Genomic DNA, 26,179 nt, shown 5'->3' with positions numbered 1-26,179 from the left:
ATGACCCACTAAACAAAGTAAAAAAAACCAACGAAAGAAACTGTTATCGTCAACGTTTTTAGCGGACATTTTTGGGTCGGACAGGGTATACATGAAAATTTTACAATCAAATTTTTTAGTAGGTCGTAAAAAACAAACCTTAAAAATCAAAGTCGAAAAAAGTAAAAAAAATTAAGTTTCGCAGGCTCGAAAATCATTTTTTTGGGTATTCGTAGTGGCACTTTTTTCCTGAGCCCAAATCCTATCGAAAAATCGATGGCGCGATATAGGTTAATAAATCGACCCACCCTAATATACATATGTATATGTGCAATTGAGAAATTTGAAATTTTTTCAATGCAGAAAAACGCAAAAAAAATGTCAGAAATGGTTATACCTTGTAAGTGTTTTAAAACTTTTTGGCGTTCACTCACATATGTCGTAGGAGCGCAGCGACCAACATTCATCACTTGCACTTCAAGCAGTACACAACTTATGCGAGAATTCTACGTACAAACATTCACCTTTTACACACATACTACTATAGAAAAGGTGCATTTATATTCGAAGGTCCGCTGGTGTTGTGCACCTCTGCTTAGATTCATACCTGCCCAGAAAGCCTAACGATAAGAAATATTTTTTCATTAATTTCACACTTGCGTTTTGAACCATAAATTCAACAAAAAAAAAGTTTCGACAACAAAACTTGAAAATTTGTTAGTTAAGTTTATTTATTATACTCAGTTGAGCAGAGCTCACAGAGTATATTAAGTTTGATTGGATAACGGTTGGTTGTACATATATAAAGGAATCGAGATAGATATAGACTTCCATATATCAAAATAATCAGGATCGAAAAAAATTTGATTGAGCTATGTCCGTCCGTCCGTCCGTCCGTTAACACGATAACTTGAGTAAATTTTGAGGTATCTTGATGAAATTTGGTATGTACTTGTAATTTTTTCGATCAGTTCGAATTAAGATTTATATGAATTATTTCAGGCTTGGCTGATCCATTTATTTTGGTGCAAATGAAATAATTCAATTCACCATTCTGCCCAACGTTTCGCTGACAAATTTCAGCATCATCAGGGGCAACTTACAATATTAAACAATTATATTAGAGCTTAAAACTAGTACCATCAGTACCACTTCTTGTGGTAGTCTTGTTCCTGAGCACTCATCTCAGATCGCTATTTAAAATGAACGATATCGGACTATAACCACGCCCACTTTTTCGATATCGAAAATTTCGAAAAACCGAAAAAGTCCGATAATTCACTACAAAAGAACGATACAGCGACGAAACTTGGTAGATGAGTTGAAGTGATGTCGCAGAATAGAAAACTAGTAAAATTTTGGACAATGGGCATGGCACCGCCCACTTTTAAAAGAAGGTAATTTAGAAGTTTTGCAAGCTCTAATTTAGCAGTCGTTGAAGATATCATGATGAAATTTGGCAGAAACGTTACTCTTATTACTATATGTATGCTTAATAAAAATTAGCAAAATCGGAGAACGACCACGCCCACTTTTTAAAAAAAATTTTTTAAAGTCAAATTTTAAAAGAAAAGTTAATATCTTTACAGTATATAAGTAAATTATGTCAACATTCAACTCCAGTAATGATATGGTGCAACAAAATACAAAAATAAAAGAAAATTTCAAAATGGGCGTGGCTCCGCCCTTTTTCAATTAATTTGTCTACGATACTTTTAATGCCATAAGTCGAACAAAAATTTACCAATCCTTGTGAAATTTGGTAGGGGCTTAAATTCTAGGACGATAACTTTTTTCTGTGAAAAAGGGCGAAATCGGTTGAAGCCACGGCCAGTTTTTATACACAGTCGACCGTCTGTCCTTCCGCTCGGCCGTTAACACGATAACTTGAGCAAAAATCGATATATCTTTGCTAAACTCAGTTTGCGTACTTATCTGAACTCTCTTTGTATTGGTGTAAAAAATGGCCGAAATCCGACTATGACCACGCCCACTTTTTCGATATCGAAAATTACGAAAAATGAAAAAAAAATGCCATAATTCTATACCAAATACGAAAAAAGGATGAAACATGGTAATTGTATTGGTCTATTGACACAAAATATAACTTTAGAAAAAAACTTGGTAAAATGGATGTGACACCTACCATATTAAGTAGAAGAAAATGAAAAAGTTTTGCAGGGCGAAATCAAAAGCCCTTGGAATCTTGGCCGGAATACTGTTCGTGGTATTACATATATATAAATAAATTAGCGGTACCCGACAGATGATGTTCTGGGTCACCCTGGTCCACATTTTGGTCGATATCTCGAAAACGCCTTCCCATCTACAACTAAGGGCCACTCCCTTTTAAAACCCTCATTAATACCTTTAATTTGATACCCATATCGTACAAACAAATTCTAGAGTCAGGCCTGGTCCACCTTTATGGCGATATGCCTAAATGGCGTCCATCTATAGAACTATGGCCCACTCCCTCTTAAAATACTCTTTAATACCTTCCATTTGATACACATGTCATAAAAACACATTCCAGGGTTACCCTAGGTTCATTTTCCTACATGGTGATTTTCCCTTATGTTGTCACCATAGCTCCCAACTGAGTATGTAATGTTCGGTTACACCCGAACTTAACCTTCCTTACTTGTTTTTTGATAAATTCGAAATTAAATTAAAAAATTAAAATATTAAATTATATACGTGTTAATTACAAAAGCATGATTCAAACATTAAGGCGGGGCCTGTATTACGTGTTACGATCAGTGACTGAAACCCATTTTCACTCAAGCGATAACTATGCAACTGGGAAACTATTTTTAAAACTTATAATAGGTTATGAATCTAACGAGTACGATTTGTCACGAGTTCGTATATGCCACTAATCTGATCCACCATATCAGAGCTATTGTGATTTAAAAAATGAGCTTCGATCACGAATCGTAAGACGTAATACAGGCCAGGATTTGAAAACACTAAAGCAAACATATTATGTTCTTTTCTATTGACGTGGACTCAATGTGATCTGATCTAGGATCCGTGATCGAAGCTCATTTATAATACAAATATTATAATAAAAATTTAAGCAGAGTGTTATGGAGGGAAGACAATTTTTGCTGTGTTTTTTTTTGCGCGCATATACATATGGACTTAAATTTTATATGGACTGCTAAGTGCAGAACTTTATCTGCAATTATGAAATGGTTAGTACGAGTGCATAGCCGACAACTGGAATCTAAATGTTCTTTACCCAAGAAAGCGGATACTGCAAACTGCGCCAATTATCGCGGAATCAGCCTTTTAGCGGATATAAGGTCCTGTCAAGTGTATTGTACGAAAGATTGAAGCCCACCTTCAGACCTGGTAAATATACGATCGACCAGATTTTCACAATGTGCCAAATCTCGGAAAAAACTCGCGACAAAAGAATTGACACACATCACCTCTTCGTCGATTTAAATGCCGCCTTCAACAGCACGAAAGGAGCTGCCTATATGCGGATATGTCTGAATTTGGTTTTCCCGCAAAACATATACGGCTGTGCAAAATAACACTGAGCAACATCATCAGCTCAGTAAAAATTGGAAAGGGCCTCTCCGAAACTAAATGAGGTTTCAGACAGGGTGGAGAAAATTATACTAGTTGCAGAAATGAACCGCTCTGGAACAATATTCTATAAAAGCGCGCAATTGCTGGTACATGCTGATGACATTGATATCATCGGCCTGAATACAAGCATCGTTAGTTCTGCTAACTAGAAACTGGAAAAAGAAGTACCTGCTGTCACCGAGCAAAGAGTCAGCGCATATACGCCTTGGCAACCACGCTACTGTTGGCAGCCATAATTTGGAAATAGTAAAAGATTTCGTTTATTTGGGAACCAGATTTAACACTAACAACAACATCAGCTCTGAAATCCAGCGAAAAATCACTCTTGCCAACAAATGCTACTTTGGACTAGGTAGGCAACCGAAAAGAAAAGTTCTCTCTCCGCAAACGAAAATTATACTCTACAAGTCACTTTTCGTATCCGTCCTGCTATATGGTGCCGAAGCATGGATTATGACAACATCTGATGAAGCGGCTCTGGGAGTGTTCGATAGAAAAGTTCTTCGAAAGATTTATGGACCTCTATGCGTTGGCGATGGCGAGTACCGAAGAAGATTTAATGATAAGCCGTACGACCTTTACGCAGACATCAACGTAGTCCAGCGATTTAAAACGCAGCGGCTAAGGTGGCTAGGCCATGTTATGGGAATGAAAGATGATGCTCCGGCCAAGAAAGTCTTTCTATCGGAACCCGCCTATGGAAGCAGAGGTAGAGGGCGGCCCCCACTCCGTTGGAAGGGCCAGGTGGAAAACGATTTAAACTCCCTTGGTGTGACCAATTGGCGCCGGTTGGCGGAGCGAAGGAGCGACTGGCGCGCCTTGTTGGACGGCCATAACCGTTTAGACGGTTAAGCGCTAATTAAGTAAGTAAGCATTTTATTGACCCGACTCATTTTGTTTTCTTTATTTTCCGATAGGGTGGATACTTGATGTACGTATATAATATACATACATTATTGTTTCTTAAAATTGGCTACTAAAAATAAATTTTACAAGGACTGGTCCCAACTGTACCAAAAGAGACTATAGTGCACCCATTATGCCCCAGTGTGGACAAAAGAGATAAATCTCAGACCACTCTATTTAGAGATTGATCGCACGATTTTTCGCTGGGTATACATTAGGCCGGGTCGATTAGTGGGGAGGCAAAAAAATCGCCCATTGCTCTGTGAAAACCATATTCTAGGGATCAAAATAAGAAACTTTGCCGAAGGAACCATACCTCTAAAACGAATTCTGATGTCCCCCCCCCCTTTGGGTCATAGGGGCAAATTTTGAAAAATCCCACTTTGAAATGCCTTTGTTTTTTCTTTCTGGAGTTTATTTTTCTCTTTAGAAATTTATTTAGTCAGAACATATGTAAGTGAAAAAATGAATTTAACTTAGTAATAGAAAAGAAATTAAAACAAGTAAGGAAGGTTAGGTTCGGGTGTAACCGAACATTACATACTCAGTTGAGAGCTATGGTGACAACATAAGGGAAAATAACCATGTAGGAAAATGAACCGAGGGAAACCCTGGAATGTGTTTGTATGACATGTGTGTCAAATGAAAGGCATTAAAGAGTATTTTATGAGGGAGTGGGCCATAGTTCTATAGGTGGACGCCATTTAGGGATATAGCCATAAAGGTGGATCAGGTTGACCTTAGAATGCGTTTGTACGATATGGGTATCAAATGAAAGGTGTTAAAGAGTATTTTAAAAGGGAGTGATGCTTAGTTCCAGAGGTGGACACCGTTTCGAGATATCGCCATAAAGGTGGACCAGGTATGACCCTAGAATTTGTTTGTACGATATGGGTATCAAATTAAAGATATTAATGAGGGTTTTAAAAGGGAGAGGTGGTAGTTGTATAGGTGGCCGCCTTTTCGAGATATCGCCATAAAGGTGAACCAGGGGTGACTCTAGAATGTGTTTGTACGATATGGGTATCAAATTAAAGATATTAATGAGGGTTTTAAAAGGGAGAGGTGGTAGTTGTATAGGTGGCCGCCTTTTCGAGATATCGCCATAAAGGTGGACCAGGGGTGACTCTAGAATGCGTTTGTACGATATGGGTATCAAATGAAAGGTGTTAATGAGTATTTTAAAAGGGAGTTATCCTTAGTTCCTTAGGTGGACGCAGTTTCGAGATATCGCCATAAAGGTGGACCAGGGGTGACCCTAGAATTTGTTTGTACAATATGGGCATCAAACGAATGGTGTTAATGAGTATTTTAAAAGGAAGTGGGCCTTAGTTCTATAGGTGGACGCCGTTTCGAAATATCGCCATAAAGGTGGACCAGGGGTGACTCTAGAATGTGTTTGTACGATATGGGTATCAAATTAAAGGTATTAATGAGGGTTTTAAAAGGGAGTGGTGGTTGTTGTATAGGTGGTCGCCTTTTCGAGATATCGCCATAAAGGTGGACCAGGGGTGACTCTAGAATGCTTTTGTACGATATGGGTATCAAATGAAAGGTGTTAAAGAGTATTTTATGAGGGAGTGGGCCATAGTTCTATAGGTGGACACCATTTAGGGATATAGCCATAAAGGTGGATCAGGGTTGACTCTAGAATGCGTTTGTACGTTATGGGTATCAAATGAAAGGTGTTAATGAGTATTTTAAAAGGGAGTAATCCTTAGTTCCATAGGTGGAAGCCGTTTCGAGATACCGCCATAAAGGTGGACCAGGGGTGACCCTAGAATTTGTTTGTACAATATGGGTATCAAAAGAAAGGCGTTAATGAGTATTTTAGAAGGGAGTAATCCTTAGTTCCATAGGTGGACGCCGTTTCGAGATATCGCCATTAAGGTGGACCAGGGGTAACCCTAGAATTTGTTTGTACAATATGGGTATCAAAAGAAAGGTGTTAATGAGTATTTTAAAAGGGAGTGGGCCTTAGTTCTATAGGTGGACGCCGTTTCGAAATAACGCCATAAAGGTGGACCAGGGTGACTCTAGAATGTGTTTGTACGATATGGGTATCAAATTGAAGGTATTAATGAGGGTTTTAAAAGGGAGTGGTGGTAGTTGTATATGTGAAGGCGTTTTCCAGATCGCGACCAAAATGTGGACCAGGGTGACACAGAACATCATCTGTTGGATACCGCTAATTTATTTATATATGTAATACCTGCCAAGATTTTAAGGGTTTTTTATTTCGCCCTGCGGAACTTTTTCATTTTCTTCTACTTAATATGGTAGGTGTCACAACCATTTTATAAAGTTTTTTCTAAAGTTATATTTCGTGTCAATAAACCAATCCAATTACCTCACCATGTTTCATCCCTTTTTTCGTATTTGGTATAGAATTATGGCATTTTTTTCATTTTTCGTCATTTTCGATATCGAAAAAGTGGGCGTGGTCATTGTCGGATTTCGTTCATTTTTCATACCAAAATAAAGTGAGTTCAAGTAAGTTCGTGAACTAAGTTCATTAAAGATATGTCGATTTTTGCTCAAGTTATCGTGTTAACGGCCATGCGGAAGGACAGACGAATGACTGTGTATAAAAACTGGACGTGGCATAAACCGATTTCGCCCGTTTTCACAGAAAACAGTTAACATCATAAAATCTATGCCCCTACCAAATTTCAAAAGGATTGGTTAATTTTTGTTCGACTTAGGGCGTTAAAAGTATCCTAGACAAATTAAATGAAAAAGGGCGGAGCCACGGCCATTTTTAAATTTTCTTTTATTTTTGTATTTTGTTGCACCATGTCATTACTGGAGTTGAATGTTGACATAATTTACTTATATACTGTAAAGATATTAAATTTTTTGTTAAAATTTTACTTTAAAAAATTTTTTTTTTTAAAGTGGGCGTGGTCCTTCTCCGATTTTGCTAATTTTTATTAGGCGTACATATAGTAATTTCATCATGATATCTTCAACGACTGACAAATTACAGCTTGCAAAAATTTTAAATTACCTTCTTTTAAAAGTGGGCGGTGCCACGCCCATTGTCCAAAATTTTACTAATTTTCTATTCTGCGTCATAAATTCAACTCATCTACCAAGTTTCGTCGCTTTATCTGTCTTTGGTAATGAATTATCGCACTTTTTCGGTTTTACGGAATTTTCGATATCGAAAAAGTGGGCGTGGTTATAGTCTGATATCGTTCATTTTAAATAGCGATCTGAGATGAGTGCTCAGGAGCCTACATACCAAATTTCATCAAGTTACCTCAAAATTTACTCAAGTTATCGTGTTAACGGCCATGCGGAAGGACAGACGGACGACTGTGTATAAAAACTGGGCGTGGCATCAACCGATTTCGCCCGTTTTCACAGAAAACAGTTAACATCATAAAATCTATGCCCCTACCAAATTTCAAAGGGATTGGTTAATTTTTGTTCGACTTATGGCGTTAAAAGTATCCTAGACAAATTAAATGAAAAAGGGCGGAGCCACGCCCATTTTGAAATTTTCTTTTATTTTTGTATTTGGTGCACCATGTCATTACTGAGGTTGAATGTTGACATAATTTACTTATATACTGTAAAGATATTAAATTTTTTCTTAAAATTTTACTTAAAAAAAAAATTTTTTTTTAAAGTGGGCGTGGTCCTTCTCCGATTTTGCTAATTTTTATTAGGCGTACATATAGTAATAGTAGTAACGTCCCTGCCAAATTTCATCATGATATCTTCAACGACTGACAAATTACAGCTTGCAAAAATTATAAATTACCTTCTTTTAAAAGTGGGCGGTGCCACGCCCATTGTCCAAAATTTTACTAATTTTCTATTTTGCGTCATAAATTCAACTCATCTACCAAGTTTCGTCGCTTTATCTGTCTCTGGTAATGAATTATCGCACTTTTTCGGTTTTACGAAATTTTCGATATCGAAAAAGTGGGCGTGGTTATAGTCCGATATCGTTCATTTTAAATAGCGATCTGAGATGAGTGCTCAGGAACCTACGTACCAAATTTCATCAAGTTACCTCAAAAGTTACTCAAGTTATCGTGTTAACGGACGGACGGACGGACGGACATGGCTCAATCAAAATTTTTTTCGATCCTGATTATTTTGATATATGGAAGTCTATATCTATCTCGATTCCTTTATATATGTACAACCAACCGTTATCCAATCAAACTTAATATACTCTGTGAGCTCTGCTCAACTGAGTATAAAAATTATTAGAAATTAGCGTTTTTACAACCCCGTTTTAAAACCAAGGCATCACTGTGATGCATTTGCATGTCGTAAACATAGTTGTGTGGGTTTATTATTCAACCGTTTTAAAAAATGAAGGTATCACTGTGACACAATTGCAGATCGTAAAATTGCTTGTGTTGTTTTTTTTAAGCCACCACAAGACACAGCAGGTAGAATTGAAATTGCCCCTTCCCAAAAGTTCGACCCAAAGGGGGGGACATCAGAATTCGTTTTAGAGGTATGGTTCCTTCGGCAAAGTTTCTTATTTCGATCCCTAGAATGCGATTTTCAGAGAGCAATGAGCGATTTTTAAATCGACCCGCCCTAGTATACATATAACATATACATACATACGTGCAAAGTGTATGAACCACAACCGTTGACATCTGTTTCACCTTTAATAGGATGATTGAATACTCATTCAAATGTAACGGCACCTCTCTCTATAATAAGTCTAATCCTATTTGGCTTACTAATATGTAAGTTATATGACAAAAATTATATCAATGCGGTATCTATCTACTATCAGGGCCGCGGACAGGGGGGCAGCGAGGGTAATTGCCCTGGGGCCCGGAAGGTTTTTGGGGGCCCGGCAATGAAAAGCAGTATTGACAGTACTCTAACTAGGATTTCATAGATACGTACATATTTTGTTGCTACAAAAAATTGTTTTAAAATTGAAAATAACTAAACTAAAATCATAAGCATCCAATCAAATACTCTGTGGCATAGTGATAGTTGAAATAAAATGTGATTTTAAGTTTGATAAACGTTTTCGACACAATTTTATAAGCGCCATCTGTCAAAAATGCTTCAACTAACAATATTCCCCTGGATGAAGGCCGTGGGCAAGGGTATGATAATGGCAGTAATATGAGCGGTCATTACAAAGTAGCGCAGAGTCATATCCTGAGAGATAACTCCCTGGCAATATTTGCACCTTGTGCTTGTCATAGTTTAAATTTATGTGGAGTGCAAGCTGCTGAATGTTGTGCAGAAGTCATCACATGTTTCGGTATTATGCAGAAATTGTATAATATCTTTAGCGCAAGCCCTCAGAGATGGGAAATTCTCTAGGAGAAAACTAATTGCTCCTTGCACAGCATGTCACAAACATTTGCTCGTGTGGATAGTGTGAAACCTTTCGCAACTCACATTCCCCAAATATTGAAAGCTATTGATGAAATCAAGCTTTTGAATCTGAGTTCAGAAACAGTAACGGATTTGAAAGCTGTTGAAGCATATAGGGGGAAATTTGAGTGTATCAATGAAACAGAAAATATACGTAGACTGATTGATGAGTTGAAGAAGTTCAGGGACCAATGGTCGATCATACTTCAAGAATGTAAGGTCCTGGCAGGGAGTATAGGAGTTGTGAATACCTTCGCAGAGAAAAGAAGTAAGATAAGAAAGCGTCAGTTCGATGAATTACCTGGCGAATCACCTGAGTGTGATTCCGAAACTCAATTCAAACAGCAAGTTTTTTACGTTCATTTGGACTGCTTGATTGGTAACATGAGAAGACGTTTCGAAGCCGTAAATGATATTGCGATTAAATTTACGGAAGAAGAGCTCAGAGAAAAGGCAGCGACATTCTGCACGATTTATGGCATCGATATTTCTACGGATCTAATAGATGAAATCATTCATCTCAAAGCCATCCACTTAGCAAATTTGGGATGTGATTCACTGCCACCATTTCAACTTCTGAACAAATTTCATGACTTGAAGATGGAAGTATTATTTCCTAACATCTGCATAGCATTAAGAATATTTTGCACACTTCCAGTCAGTGTGGCTGAAGGGGAGCATTCTTTTAGTTTATTGTTATACTATGAGCCAAAATCGCTTGAGAAGCCTTGGAACATTGGCGTTGGAGCATTAGTTTTTTTTTTGTTTTGTGATACAAGTTACTTCATTCCGCGTATTTAAAATACCGGATGAAGATCGAATAAAATTCGAATTATTTGGCCAGCTCGAAAGCTAAAACGCCAACGCCAATTCTTCAGTTTAATTTTGTGAGGTTATTATATATTTCGATTTAATGGTTTACTCCAAGTACTATAAATTGATTTAATGGTTTACTCCAAGTATGCTAAATTTTTAGTTTTAACTTCAATTTTTCGTCAATTCGCTTCCCTCACTATCCGCCATTTTGTTGTCAACCGCATGAATCGCGTCCCTTTATAGCACGCGGTTGAGCTGTGGGGAAACGAACTTGACGCGACGACGTTTAAACACGAAGTGCAGCATTAGTTTTGAATCGGTAATTTCCATATTCGCAGACCAAAAAGCACGGAAGGTTTTCCTTGGCAGGTTCAAGCTCTTAAAATGTACGTATTTAGAAAAGGTTAATGTAGGCAAATCAAACAATGAAATCTAACAATTCATTTATGTAATTGCTCCAGTTAATCTTATTTTATATGAAATAAAACTGACAATGTGAGTTGAAAATTTTATATATGTTATGTTATTTTTTTTTACTGGATTGAGTTTATTTTTTAGGGGGGCGGTAAACGCGAACTGTCCCAGGGGTCCGGCTCGGCTCTCTGCGGCCCTGTCTACTATTTGTATCTTTTCTTTAGCATTCACATATTAAAGGTAAAAACGTTTAGATTTGGTGAATGTGCATAAGTGTCGAAGGTTAAGGTCTGCATATCTATTTAGCTTTGTTTGTAAACAATTGCGAAATGGAATTCAATTGTAGTTTGCACAAAAAAATCAATTATTTTTGCTAGTTCTTTGTTGGTATTCAAAAAGCTGTTCCATTGTTTTAAAAACATTTATCAATAGAATCTGGCTTCCAAACAATATACGGAAGTTATGTCAAACTGGAAGGAACTCGTTTACGACACATATTTCAGTTACATCTGAGTATAATGCGTATTGAAATTTAGTGGTACTAATTTTATGCGCAGCAATTTCAGAGGTGTGTTTAAAGTTTGACGCTTAGCAGTCCATATAAAGTTTAAGCGTAAACGTATATAGGTGTAAAAAATTAAAAAAACACAGCTTATGATTCAGTATGCTGTCAGTTGGTTGATTTCTTTATATGTATATCATTCCTGTTCTTAAGACAAGTAAGGACGGGACTGTTTTCGGCTGTGCCGTAGACTTCATACCTTTCATGAATGAAGCTGAACAATCATCTTATCCCATTCGTAATATCCAAATAATCGGCTGTATAAGATATGAAATATATAGTGAACAAAAATACATACCTGAGCGATTTTTAAGATAAATAAAAAATAAACAAGTAAGGAAGGTTAAGTTCGGGTGTAACCGAACATTACATACTCAGTTGAGAGCTATGGTGACAACATAAGGGAAAATAACCATGTAGGAAAATGAACCGAGGGAAACCGTGGAATGTGTTTGTATGACATGTGTATCAAATGAAAGACATTAAAGAGTATTTTATGAAGGAGTGGGCCATAGTTCTATAGGTGGTCGCCATTTAGGGATATCGCCATAAAGGTGGATCAGGGTTGACTCCAGAATTTGTTTGTACAATATGGGTATAAAAAAAAAGGTGTTAATGAGTATTTTAAAAGGGAGTGATCCTTAGGTCCATAGGTGGACGCCGTTTCGAGATATCGTCATAAAGATGGACCAGGGATGACTCTAGAATTTGTTTGTACGATATTGGTATCAAATTAAAAGTATTAATGAGGGTTTTAAAAGGGAGTGGTGGTAGTTGTATAGGTGGTCGCTTTTTCGAGATATCGCCATAAAGGTGGATCAGGGGTGACTCTAGAATACGTTTGTACAATGTGGGTATCAAATGAAAGGTGTTAATGAGTATTTTAAAAGGACGTGGGGCTTAGTTCTATAGGTGGACGCCTTTTCGAGATATCGCCATAAAGGTGGACCAGGGGTGACTCTAGAATTTGTTTGTACGATATTGATATCAAATTAAAGGTATTAATGAGAGTTTTAAAAGGGAGTGGTGGTAGTTGTATATTTGAAGGCGTTTGCCAGATATCGACCAAAATGTGGACCAGGGTGACCCAGAACATCATTTGTCGGGTACCGCTAATTTATTTATATATGTAATACATGCAAAGATTTCAAGGGTTTTTTATTTCGCTCTGCAGAACATTTTCATTTTCTTCTACTTAATATGGTAGGTGTCACAACCATTTTACAAAGTTTTTTCCAAAGTTATATTTCGCGTCAATAAACCAATCCAATTACCATGTTTCATCCCTTTTTTCGTATTTGGTATAGAATTATGGCATTTTTTTCATTTTTCGGAATTTTCGATATCAAAAAAGTGGGCGTGGTCATAGTCGGATCTCGTTCATTTTTTACACCAAGATAAAGTGCGTTCAGATAAGTACGTGAACTAAGTTCAGTAAAGATATGTCGATTTTTGCTCAAGTTATCGTGTTAACGGCCATGCGGAAGGACAGACGGACGACCGTGTATAAAACTGGGCGTGGCTTCAACCGATTTCGCCCATTTTCACAGAAAGCAGTTAACGTCATAAAATCTATACCCGTACTAAATTTCAAAAGGATTGGTAAATTTTTGTTCGACTTATGGCGTTAAAAGTATCCTAGACAAATTAAATGAAAAAGGGCGGAGCCACGCCCATTTTGAAATTTTCCTTTATTTTTGTATTTTGTTGCACCATATCATTACTGGAGTTGAATGTTGACATAATTTACTTATATACTGTAAAGATATTAAATTTTTTGTTAAAATTTTACTTTAAAAAAAATTTTTTTTTTAAAAGTGGGCGTGGTCTTTCTCCGATTTTGCTAATTTTTATTAAGCGTACATATAGTAAAAGGAGTAACGTTCCTGCCAAATTTCATCATGATATCTTCAACGACTGCCAAATTACAGCTTGCAATAATTTTAAACCTTCTTTTAAAATTGGGCGGTGCCACGCCCATTGTCCAAAATTTTACTAATTTTCAATTCTGCGTCATAAGTTCAACTCACCTACCAAATTTCATCGCTTTATCTGTCTTTGGTAATGAATTATTGCACTTTTTCGGTTTATCGAAATTTTCGATATCGAAAAAGTGGGCGTGGTTATAGTCCGATATCGTTCATTTTAAATAGCGATCTGAGATGAGTGCTCAGGAACCTACATACCAAATTTCATCAAGATACCTCAAAATTTACTCAAGTTATCGTGTTAACGGATGGACGGACGGACATGGCTAAATCAAATTTTTTTTCGATCCTGATGATTTTGATATATGGAAGTCTATATCTATCTCGATTCCTTTATACCTGTACAACCAACCGTTATGCAATCAAACTTAATATACTCTGTGAGCTTTGCTCAACTGAGTATAAAAATAGGTAGAAAGACAGAGTGAATAGGATTTTTTAGTGGAATCCAAATTTTTTCAGATTAAATCTAGTTTTTCTACATATCCGCAAATGGTACAGAAATGCGACTTCTTTTCCAGTTTTGGATCTCTATGAATCAACCAGTTGACTTACATAGTATATCTCTATAAAGCAGAGCAGATGAAAGCGTGAACATTTCCATTCATTCCAAACTATGAATTTATCGGTATTCCATAACGCTGCCAAAAAAAGTTTTACTTTAACACATTGATGATGCTTTGTAGTCATGCCACGCAATACAGCACTCATAATCAGGAAGAGTCCAATCAAGAGCCAGTAATTTCTTCTTTGTGAAAACTGAGGCAATTAGAAATACGAAGTGGAATGAAGTCTGACGACAGCAAAGCCAAAATAAAACCTTTACGACATACAAGAAATATATGTTGAGCTTAGTGAAGGGATTGTATATACATATAGCACACCTTCTATGAAGCGGCAAGTGCCACCTTAGTCACTTTCACCATTGATACGGAAGATCTGTGAGTGAATGTTATAGCATCAAACACAAGAGAAAAGAGCACGACTACGTAAGTCGTATCGAAGAGAAAGCAGACATACTCAACCAGCCAGTCATGAAATGTGGCTGGGTATATTCCAGAACTAGACCGTACGAAACTTATTCTCAAGCGCTGTTTGAAATGTTTTGATCCGAATTACGCTATCCGGATATGCAAAAATCCCAATAAAAGAGGTCCGGGATTATAGATCCAGTAGAGGGAAGCCGAACACAAGCTTAAAGAGCGCATAAAATTAATAAATATTTGGCGCGATTAACCTCCGAAGAGATTTTGGGGGGCGTGCTTCTCTTCCTATTCGAGTAAAATAACAGAATAGACAACCGAAATACAGATGCAATTTTGACGCCACTGTTATTGGAATAAAATAAAGATGGCACTGTAATCTTGAAAACTCTTGTATACTAAATATTACGACCTAATAGAGCCCGATGCTATGCTGAAAGTTTCAGCTCACTGGGTTATCGGGCTGTTCCTTAAACTCGAAAGCAAAATTTCCAAGTTCAAATGGTTTTTAGAATTTTGATGATATCTGGAACACCTGCCAAAGCGATTTTTTCCACATGTTAAATTGCCATCCGGTTCCAATGTGTGTTTCAAGTTTCAAGACTCTAGCTCTACGGAAAGTTACTCAAAAATGGTTCAAATTTTGTATGGAAACTGGAGGAAAAACATCAAACAAATCGAATATAAAGAAAGCAAAAATAACTATTAATATAGGTTTCGAAGGTGTCAACTAAATCGTTTCCACGACAATGCCACCAGCGGGAGAAGGATTGTCGAAATTGATAACACATCCCTTAACCTACGGAGTGTTCTTGGAATACCGTCATATTCCTTCACAACAAACCGATGACCAGAAGGCTTCTAAATACTTCATGAGTTGGACAAAGTTCATCACGAATACCAGCGTCAATGCCAAATATGGATAAAAGTAATTCAAAGAGTACAATATTTCAGCACATAGCAACTTTTTTTAATCATTAATAGTGCAAAATTTTATTAATACAATAAAATTAACTTACATGTCAAAGTTTTGGTCACGGTTAAATTTTTATGGAATTTAAGACAACTTATCATAATTCTAATCACAAGAATAAAGCATAAAAAGAGCGAAAAAAAATATTTCAGTTCAATAAATCGATGTCATAAGAGCAAAAGCAAGTCGTCATAATCATAGGAGTTAAAATTTTCAGGGTAAGCAATCTTAAAAGCCAAGTTAAAGTTATTATTTAAGCGTACCTACATATATGGAACAAGTTAACAATGGTGTGGCGCATGCGCAACCATCACCTATACTGCCATTCTAAAGTTCTGCCCGCTGCTCGCGTCTAGCTGCGCTGCACTACTTACATATTTGCGTGCAAATATGCCCGTTAATAACATGTTTGTATTGATAGTAAAATTGAAAATGAAATGCAATTTAGAAACTAGTGCAAGTTCGAAATGAGAAACTGGCTTACATGCAGCTACTCTAAAGCTAAAATAGACCGCAGTCTGACACAGCAATGACAGATTGACGGCAGGCGGGTAGACAGAAGGCAGAAGCAGTTAATCGAATTACAATATGCACGATAAATAAGTGCAAACGTTTACCTTCCGGTTGTAGTTAACACACACACACACACACACACACGGTATGCAAGTCAATTGCTCATATTTACTAACAACTCGTATGTGAAAAGAAGGTGAGGTTCAATCAACTATTCACATATGAACACCACCATTTCGTTCCGCAGTGCAACAAAGTCATTGATTTGCAATTATATTCGCGCAATCGAGTTAAAAGAATTACCAATCATCCAGTTAATCAAGCGCTCAACTAAACCGACAGACATTCTTCATATATCAATAATTTAGCATTAGTTGTGGTAGTAAATAAGAGCATTGCAAGAACAAAAACAAACAACAACAACACTATAATGACACAAGCGAGCTTAACCCTTTCGACCCCAAAGTTGCTTAAAAGCAACTTTGACTTTTTGCACCGTTTTATATGAACCAAACATAACTAACTCTTCAAGTAATGCATCGAGCTGCTTAATTACAGTTCTTAGAAAAGAAAACCAATAAAAAAGTGATGCTTTATTCGGAGTTTAGTCGATCATATCGAGCGTGCTAAAATTTTAGTGCAAAACAAAAAAAAAAAAATTGTTAAAAATACTCATAATTAGTTAATTAAAAAATTACATACGCAGTTGTAACACTAAAAGGTGAAATAAAAAGTAAGCATTAAAATATTTAAAAACCAGTTGCATAGTTGGAATCTATAATTTTTTTTCAGCTCTGGAGTTTGATTGGGGTGAGTCTTCTGATGAAGAGTGCGAAGTTGATGAGGCTGAGATTTAAGAAAAAAATTTGAGCGACATTTTGGAAAAAGGTGAGAGGTTGTTATCTACATTTGTTGGAGATGAGCCAATTGGAACATGTAGTCGTTGGAGCGCAAAAGACAAGCAATTTATAGATGTCCTAAGACCAGCTATTGTATCAGAATACAACAAGCACATGGGGGGAGTTGATCTCTCTGATATGCTTATGGAACTTTATAAAGTCAATCATCGAAATGTTAAATAGTACATGCGAATATTTTACTGGTGTTTGGGAACGGCAATTATGAATTGCCGGCTTTTGTACCGCAAGCACCTCAAATGCTGCCCTCCCTGTTCAAGCTCCTTACTAAGGATAAGAGGAAGGCCTGGTGGAAATAACGTAGAACTAGAGAAAATGGATTCGGTACCATCACCTGTGTCTCCTTTTGCAGCCAGTTCTAGTTCCAAACAACGTAAAGTTACATATGATCCACCGAAATCGAAGAGATATGATGGAAATGAACATTGGATTGTATGGGGAGACAAAAGGCGATGCCGTCTTTGTAAGACAGGAACACCCTTATCAAAATGTGAAAAATGTGGTATCCACCTATGTTGTAATACAAGTAAAAATTGTTTTCTAGCATATCCTAAGTAAGTGATTATACTACCAAAAAATATTCTTAAAAATAAAGGATTAAAAGATAGTTTTCAAAAACTCGCTTTCATTTCTAATGGCATGAAATACTTCTTCAACGGCCCAAAGTTGCTTATAAGCAACTTTCAATATGTAGTGATCCGATATTTCCAAAAGTCCAAAATTTTCAAAATTCCTTAATTTAGGTCTAGTAATCACGGGAATGATGAAAAATTTTTCTGATAGCCGGTTCAGGTGCGGGGCTAAAAGGGTTAAAAACAATTACAAAAGGCATACATATGTACATGTACCCATATGTATGTAAATCATATATGTATGTAATTTTATTACATTACATGTAATACATATTTATGGTGGTGTGCAATAAAAATATTACATAACGAAATTTGCAATAAATGACACCAACAACTCAGTTAATTATAGCATAAATTGCAAGAATAACGAGAGCAAAGTATTAAATGGCCAAGAAGTACTTAGCAATAAAAGTACTTAAATAAGTACGAGAAATGCATTAGGGTGGGCTGAAATAAAATCGAGTTTTTTCGTCTTGGTACATTTAAAGACGAAAAACCAAGGTCAATTTTAATTTTGGAGGCGGCTCATCGTGATTTTCAATTTTTTTATTTATACAAAAAACATTTTATTTCAATTTTTAATGCGGTTTCACGAAAAGTTCTGTTATTGAAATTGACATTCTGGATATAGCCGATGTGACATCTAAAAAAATAATTTTAAAAAATGTTTAAGTTAAACGGTTTTATTGAAAACAATACTTACATGAAGTAATAATAATACTAAAAGCTAGAAAATAGTTAGGTAGATCCTAGGTCCTAGTCATTACACTCCTCATCAATCTAGGGCGTTGATCAGACAATTAAATAAAAGTGTTGAGCGCGTGAAATTTCTAAAAATGTGAGCCGTAGCATAACCTTATTAAGGTTGAGTTGGTCTTACTTATGACTATCAATAGAAATTTGACGCTTCCAACGCTTTTAATTGTCTGATCAACGCCCTAGATTGATGGGGAGTGTGATGACTAGTACCTAAGACCTACCTAATTATTTTCTAGCTTTCAGTATTATTATTACTTCATGTAAGTATTGTTTTCAAAAAAACTGTTTAACTAAAATTTTTTTTAAATTATTTTATTTTCAAGTTTTTAGTCTTTATTTAATTGCCTATTATTTCTCATTCTATTTAGTTCATTTAGTGACTCATTGTTACAAGGACTCTTTCCTGCCACCTGGTGGTGATTTTTTCATATGTCGCTTTCTATTCATGTATGTAATATGTATTCCAAATCTGAGCCAAATCGGACCACATATGCGATTGTTTTGAATATCTCGATCCTTGCACCACCTGGCGGCGATTTTTTCATATGTCGCTTTCTATTCATGTATGTAATATATGTTCCACAAATACGATTTTTTTGCATATCTCGATCCTTGCGCCACCTGGCGGCGAATTTTTTCATATGTAGCTTTCTATTCATGTATATATTACCAAAGTGTTCTAAAAATGAGCCAAATCGGTCCACAAATACGATTTTTTTTAATACTTCGATCCATGCGCCACTTATCGGATTTTTTTCATATTATTGCATTGTCATCGGGTTCTGAACTATATTCCAAGTTTCAAGCTTGTAGCTTATCGGAAATTTACTTAAATTTCATTTACAAAATTCGTGCCGGCCAGCCAGCCAGCCAGTCAAGTCAAGCTAAATAAAATCCTTTAAAAACGAAGATGTCAAAATAACAATTAGCTATATTCACCTGTTCTTCAAAGTTAATGTCTTGGTCTCATCCAACATCTGGTAAGTTCACTCTGTCAAAACTTTCACAAAAAGCTCTTCATTGCTACTTTGAACCCCCGTCTGCATTTTGTAGAGGTCAAATATTACACTTGTTCCTACATGGAATGAATAGGTATATTTACACTCTCAGGAAATCGTGAAAAAGTTAGAATATTTTCTATCTTTTCTAGACCAACTTGTATACACTTAAGTCTCCTTGAGTTAAAATCATGTAATTTTGAGAAAATTTTTAATTAACTCTGCATATAGTATTGATTTGATTTAACATGAGCTGCTGTTAACTTCACAAAAGATATTGTTGGTTTACCACGAGTTCATGTTAACTCAACCACTGTATTCTTGTCAATTCAGCATGGTTTTCGTGTTAATAAAACAAGAAGTCATGTTAGTTCAACGCGATTTGATCATGTTAAATTCACACTGTTTAAGCGACTTAAACTGTGTACTGATGCTATGCATCCTCCCATGACTTAAATACACAAATAACACTAAAACTACCCAACTCAATAAATGGAATACATTAAATCAAAAACCCCATAAACTCAATACAGTCCATTAATAATAATAATTTATAAATTAAAAAAAAAATAGGAATGCTTGTTGGGAGTTGAACCCGCAACCCCGGGCGTTTGGTCGGGTACGTCAGCCACTGTGCCACGACTCATACGCTTACAAGCACATAAAATTACTCATTTATAACTCTTTTTAAACTGCTCGCCCTCAATTGCCCAAAGCTTAGACATGGTCCTTCGAGCCGGATCACTGGCTCGTATGGAAGTTTCATTAGACGACTAAGCCGTCTAAGGGGGGAGTGTGTTTAAGCGACTTAAACTATGAACATTTTTCGTTCGTTTGTTTCAGTAGCCATTGAGTGTGCTTGTAATTCTCAACTGGTTAGTGAAATATTCTAAAGACATAGTTTGAGTTTTTTAATTAAAATCGAGGTTCTTCGGATGGTGTGCTAATACATCAGAGCCCAGTGCTCGCCTCCATATCACACTTTGAAGGGGTTCTTCAAATAGAAGATGAGGTGGCTCATTAGAGCGAAACCTCAGAGTGCCCAACTCTCGCCCCAAATTAAATAAATAGAGGTTTTTCTTTTAGAAAATGGGGTGCCAATACCTCAGAGCCGTCCCGTGCTCGCCTCCATATCACATTTTAAAGGGTTCTTCAAATAGAGGATGGGGTGGCTCAGTAGAGCGAAGCCTCAGAGCCCCCCAGTGCTCGCCCCCAAATTAAATAAATAAAGGTGTACTGATGCTATGCATCCTCCCATGACTTAAATACACCAATAACACTAAAACTACCCAACTCAATAAATGGAATACATTAAATCAAAAACCCCATAAACTCAATACAGTCCATTAATAATAATAATTTATAAATTAAAAAAAAAAGGAATGCTTGGTGGGAGTTGAACCCGCAACCCCGGGCGTTTGGTCGGGTACGTCAGCCACTGTGCCACGACTCATACGCTTACAAGCACATAAAATTACTCATTTATAACTCTTTTTAAACTGCTCGCCCTCAATTGCCCAAAGCTTAGACACACACTATTCCTTCATGTTGATTTAACATGTGGGAACAGTGAAAAAGTTCATTCATGTTAGAATAACATGCGTGATCGTGTTGAAAAATATTAACCTGAAAAAGTGTTAAAAATGTGTTGATTTAACGCGAAAATTTCTCTGGGTGTACCTTGAATTGGTTATAGAAAATTTAGAAAGCATGGACAATTCGCCACAAATGTATTTTGTTGTTGCATGTAGAAAACTTTTGTTAGTTATATCCAACATTTTAGACATTTGCTATAAGACTTGTTCGGGTTCGAGTTCGCGAAAATGTCACAAATTCGACTTGAAAAGGTATTCTGAATCTCCCAAATCGATAATATGTTTCGATTTCGATTCAAGTAGCATTGAAAAGATGAATTGAATTGACAGCATTGAAAAACATATCGGATTCAAAATTGATTAGTGGTAGTATTGAATAGGTTTGGACTTTGACTTCGAATGATTGAACTTTCACTTTTTTGTTTAATTACAATAGGGTAGATTGGGTTGAATTGGCCGGTCAATAAAACCCTCATATAAGCTGGATGTGTCCTTAGTGTTACCAGATTTTTTTTGACGACCAAACGGAAAACAATTACTAAGCAACAGAACTTATGTTTTAGAATAACTCCGTCCTATTGTCAAATACTAGAAGTTTTCTAGGACCCAGCTAAATTGCTGCCACGAGATCTAACAACTCAGCCGGCAACGGTAGCTGGAGCCTTGACCTCGCGAGTGCAGAGGGCAGTGTCCAGCTAATATATCTTTACAGAGACTTAAGTTTTGCCTCTTTAGAGATAGGACCAGTTTTGTTGATTTGGACATGATCTTAAAAATTTTGCAGCACCACGCTTCTGTCCACGGCTTTCCTGCTTGTTATATCATACATGTACAACTCCTGTTTCCGTTTGATTTCTCTCAAACTGATTGGGCCGTCTACCGTAGCTTGGGCCACCCTAGTGTATATACATACATTTATGCACCAGGTTAGGTTAAGGTCGCTACTTCTCGTCAGAGTAGAGACGTACACTTAGCACAACTGGTCCACTGTGTCAGAAATGAGGTGAGTTGCAATCGATATTTTTGATATGGAGATAATTGAGCCATTGCACTGGTTTTATGTAGCGTGAACATTTCAGTAGAGACCAGCAAGTCCGTTTCTTTACTCAAACTTTAAGGTCGCTATATAAATTAAACACATTTTTTTGCCTAGGCGGTTTAGGTCGTTTCATTTCAAGGAAGATAAAATCATTCTCCACCTGCTTCTCCCAACTCAGAGAGAGAGAGAGATAGTGATTTTTGTTCATCGAGAGAGGAGTTTACTTTTCAATTGCTCACTTAGTCCATAGTAGAACTTGTTGGCAAAAGTTATTCTCCCTTTGACATTGTTTTTACTATTAATACTCGTTTCCAGATAGATGAAGTTCACAAATTGATATCCATTAATAGTGACGTTGCTGCCAAGGCGAACATGCGCTGATTCTATCTTCGATGATGGTAAGTAGTACTCCGTCTTGTCTTCAGTTACCGCAAGACCAACTTTTCTTACAGTTAGTTTGTTAACGCCAATGATATCAAAACTATCAATTAACGTCAGCAATTGTATGCCCCTGTACCAACACGGTCCAAAGTCGCTACTAGAATTATCATCACCAGCATTAGGCTAAAGGTATCGAACGAAAGCGAGTTGGCTTGTATGAAGTCTCGTATGGTTTCGAATGGCTCGAGTGTTCCTTCTCAATCCTTATGGAGCTGCTGGTGTTGCTCAACATTTGGCACATCCTTATAAGCTTTGCGAGGAGCTTAAGTTCAGACAAAGAAGCGTGAAGCGTAAAAGGCTTGCGATGTCTTTTTCAGAGTCTGGCTTATCGTGGGGACCAGATAGTAGATTTGCACGGTCCGAAGCCGCACTGACAAGATTCAGTCTGTTTGTTGACTTTGGACTGTAGCACAAAACGCCAGATAGAACCTTTTACGCTATGTTAAGAAGGCTGGTTCCGCGATAGTAAACGCGATTTGCGGAATCGGATTCGTTGTTGATTGCCCAAATGACATGCAATGGGTGTGCTCGTCCGACCATATTTTGCATATGGCTTGTTGCAAACTCTGCTGCCTCTGTTGCTATTATCCCTTAGCCACAATCCGATGGCGGGGTATCGGATTCGACTTCTCTCCCTATTCCCAATTAGGACAACAGCTCCCTTTATATGTCGTAAGATCGTAGTTCTCTAAATCGAAGTCCTTTGAAAGTCTGTCGGGTTTGTCTTCAGAAAAAGGAATGTCATCCGAAATTTGTTGCACCATGTTTTATGCATATGTTTAAATAAGTAAGGGTGTCTTTGTTTAGGTGTAACCAAATTATAACCAAACCATAATCAGCTGACGGTTTCTATCATCACTTAATTTTGGTTCTTTGGCAGAAAGTAAGTGCACCAAGACTTTGCACGATAAATTAATTCTTCTTCCACTTATGGCTTCTGCAACGAAGAAAAACGATTAGTCAAAGAAGTAAGGAAGGCTAAGTTCGGGTGTAACCGAACATTACAGACTCAGCTGAGAGCTTTGGAGACAAAATAAGGGAAAATCGCCATTTAGGAAAATGAACCTAAGGTAACCTTGGAATGTGTTTTGTATGACATGGGTATCAAATGGAAGGTATTAAAGAGTATTTTAAAAGGGAGTGGGTCATAGTTCTATATGTGGACGCCATTGCGAGATATCGCCATAAAGGTGGACCGGGGGTGACTCCAGATTGTGTTTGTACGATATGGGTATCAAATGAAAGGTATTAATAAGGGTTTTAAAAGGGAGTGGCCTCAGTTGTATATGTGAAGGCGGTTTCGAGATATCGACCCAAATGTGGACCAGGGTGACCCAGAATATCATCTGTCGGGTATCGCTAATTTATTTATATATGTAATACCACGAACAGTATTCCTGCCATGATTCCAAGGGCTTTTGATTTTGCCCTGCAGAACTTTTTCATTTTCTTCTACTTAATATGGCAGGTGTCACACCCATTTTACAAATTTTTTTCTAAGGTTATATTTTGCGTCAAAAAACAAATACAATTACAATGTTTCATCCCTTTTTTTGAATTTGGTATAGAATTATGGCATTTTTTGTCATTTTTCGAAAATTTTGATATCGAAAATTGGGCGTGGTCGTAGTCGGATTTCGCCCATTTTTAATACCAAGATAAAGTGAGTTCAGATAAGTACGTGAACTAAGTTTAGTAAAGATATATCGATGTTTGCTCAAGTTATCGTGTTAAAGGTTGAGCGGAAGGACAGACGGTCGACTGTGTATAAAAACTGGGCGTGGCTTCAACCGATTTCGTCTATTTTCACAGAAAACACTTATCGTCATAGAAGCTATGCGCTTACCAAATTTCACCAGGATTGGTCAATTTTTGTTCGACTTATGGCATTAAAAGTATCGTAGACAAATTAAATGAAAAAGGGCGGAGACACGCCCATTTTGAAATTTTCTTTTATTTTTGTATTTTGTTGCACCATATCAATACTGGAGTTGAATGTTGACATAATTTACATATGCATATACTGTAAAGATATTAAATTTTTGTCAAAATTTGACTTTAAAAAATTTTCTTTTACAGAGTGGGCGTGTTCGTGATCCGATTTCGCTAATTCTTATTTAGAACACATATAGTGATAAGAGTAACGTCCCTGCCAAATGTCATCATGATATCTTCAACGACTGCCAAATTAAAGCTTGCAAAACTTTTAAATTACCTTCTTTCAAAAGTGGGCATTGCCACGCCCATTATCCAAAATTTTGCTAATTTTCTACTCTGCGTCATAAGGTCAACCCACCTACCAAGTTTTATCCACTTATCCGCCTTTTATAATGAATTATCTCACTTTTTCAGTTTTTCGAAAAAGTGGGCGTAGTTATAGTCCGATTTCGTTCATTTTAAATAGCGATCTGAGATGAGTGCCCAGGAACTTACATACCAATTTTCATCAAGATACATCAAAATTTACTCACGGTTTTACGGGCGGACGGACGGACATGGCCAAATGAATTTCTTTTTTCTCCCAGGTCATTTTGATATATAGAAGTCTATATCTATTGCGATTAGTTTATGCCGTTACAGGGTACCGTTATGCGAACAAAATTAATATACTCTGTGAGCTCTGCTCAGCTGAGTATAAAAAGGGGCTGTGCCACGCCTATCTTTGAATGTTTTTATTTATTCAATTCCTTGTTGTAATGATATTGTAACGAATTTACTTGCAAATCCTCTTATTTGCAAACCTCTGCTAATAATGCAAAATGGCCTTTATTAAAGTACTTCACAGTAGCACTTATACTTTGCAACTAGCTGGCTTAATGACCAAACTGATAACTTAAATGAAACTGACTTTCAAAATAATACTGCTAATGCTCGCTAGATATCGTCTTAATCGAAACTGCTTGACAACTCAAATCAAACTGAATTCCAGCGCCTCTACAATTGTCGCCTTTTTTACTCTTTGATTTCAACCTTCGCATCTTCTAGGCGCTTCTAGAATCTACTAGTCCAGTAGCTCTCAAACTTCTCAGCTGTAACTACAATTGCACAATTTTATAGTTTTTCTCATTGCATACTTATAGGAGTATCTCAGATATATGCATGTGTGTGTGCATTGACTCTCCGCTGCTCGTATACGTACATGGTACATATATGTAGACGCAGTTATTGTTTCGTTTATGTAGATACATAATGATTGAATTATTGATGTGCATTCACGTCACTGTTTAGCATCGGCTTAGAGACGATAGCATTGCTCAGTGCTGCTAACATTCGCTACAATATTTTAGAAGTGAATAAGCATGGATGTTAAATTATTTTTGGCAAAATTTTTTCCTAGTTTATTCCGCAACGGTTCTAGTAAATATCTATTATATAAAAGTGGGCGTGGTTCTTAGCCGATTTCGTAAATTTTTCCAAATTTGTGATTCCTTAAGATGGCGGCAATCAATTTAATGATTTTCTCATGATAACTGAAGCCGTTTTGATTTATGACTAATAGGTAGTAATTGAAAAATTTATTTTGTTAGAATAGGGGCGTCTCTTTTTCTGGATTCTGATAATTTTCAAGATTTCTAGTCTTTGGTTCAAGTGAGTGTTGTGCAAATTGTGCTCTCAAATTTGGCATAAGTAAGGTAGTAATGAGATCATACACTTCTCTTTTTCTCTTTGTTACACCGCTAAT

This window comes from Eurosta solidaginis, chromosome 3 (genome assembly GCF_040869045.1).
Source record: "Eurosta solidaginis isolate ZX-2024a chromosome 3, ASM4086904v1, whole genome shotgun sequence".
Lineage (NCBI taxonomy): Eukaryota > Metazoa > Arthropoda > Insecta > Diptera > Tephritidae > Eurosta > Eurosta solidaginis.
This window is presented reverse-complemented; position numbering follows the sequence as displayed.